Source organism: Lottia gigantea (genome assembly GCF_000327385.1).
Source record: "Lottia gigantea unplaced genomic scaffold LOTGIsca_291, whole genome shotgun sequence".
Lineage (NCBI taxonomy): Eukaryota > Metazoa > Mollusca > Gastropoda > Lottiidae > Lottia > Lottia gigantea.
In genome coordinates this window covers 58,665-59,946 of record NW_008708949.1, presented here as the reverse complement: position 1 = coordinate 59,946, position 1,282 = coordinate 58,665, and positions in this window count along the sequence as shown.

Sequence of the window (1,282 nt, the reverse complement as noted above, 5' to 3'; positions counted from 1 at the left end):
TAAAAAGGTTCTAACAAGAGTTAATTTGTGTCAAACAGATTCGCATGCGTATTCCCTCTCGAATCCCGTAGGTCCCGAAAACCTCAGACCATTAGAACCTGGTTCTAATCAACTTTGAAAAAAAAAATATGAGGGGTAAAAGGGGTTTTTCAAGAATTTTAGGGTTTTACCGGTGCATCCAGAATCATTCAGAATATCCTGGAAACCGATCTACGGGCTCTCTAGGGCTGGCTTTGAAAAAAACTGACATAAACATGGTTATCGGGACAGAAAAAAACTTTAAAGCGTTCCCTACGCCTTACTATGGGAGTCCGAGAGCTGAAATTTGGACTCAGAGTAGCTGAAACAATTCTCTATCGATTCATCGTCTTAAAAACTCGATATCTCTAATACTTTTTCCTCCAGAGTGACATTTGTCCTTAAAACCTTGATTGTCCTAAAAACCCTAATAGTTATAATTATGACTAGGAATGGCAAGGGTACATGTATTTTCTAAGCTGTTCAGTAATTTTTGATAAAACAGAACCATGATGCCTTAATTTCTTTAGTGAAATTAAAGATGGTGGATTGTTGGTGAATGACTTGACTTTGCTTTGAAAACTCTTCACTTGCCTTATATGTTATTGCTAGTTTTCTGACAGTAATATTTCGTCAATTCTCTCCAAATTCACACGTTCACTACTGACACTAGCATCCCGACGACACTTATACTGCCTAAATTACGTGAATGGCTCCGTTCTCTTCTTCCAAACACTTTCTAATTGTACAATATACGTCTATATATGCGCCATTTTTATTTACATTTATTGTGGGAGGTCTTCTGTTTAGCACGTGATGTTAGACGATAGGTTTGATTGGCTGTGACCGATAATTTGACCGAATAATAGACGCGCGCAAATACTAATGTCCTTACGCACTACGGATTTTACTATAAGTAAAGAGTCCCTTTTTAAAACGTAAAATACAAGAAAGAACTATTATTTTTCGACGGGAACTTTTTGATTATGAGATCCACAGTATGTACCCTGTTCGTACTAAAAATTTCTTCTAATACAATTTTGTCGGAGCGGCTTTTGATTTATAACGAAAACTTTCACTGTGAGAATAGGGCCTATATGTGCAGAAATATTTGCATCTGTTATTCGTGAAAGTCCTGATATCTCTGCTCCCAAAACATCTAATCGTAATCAAAAATTATCACAATTTGCAGACGATACCACTATTTTGAAACATTGAATCACTTAACAATACCCCTATGTATTTAGAAGAGTGAAAATGCAAG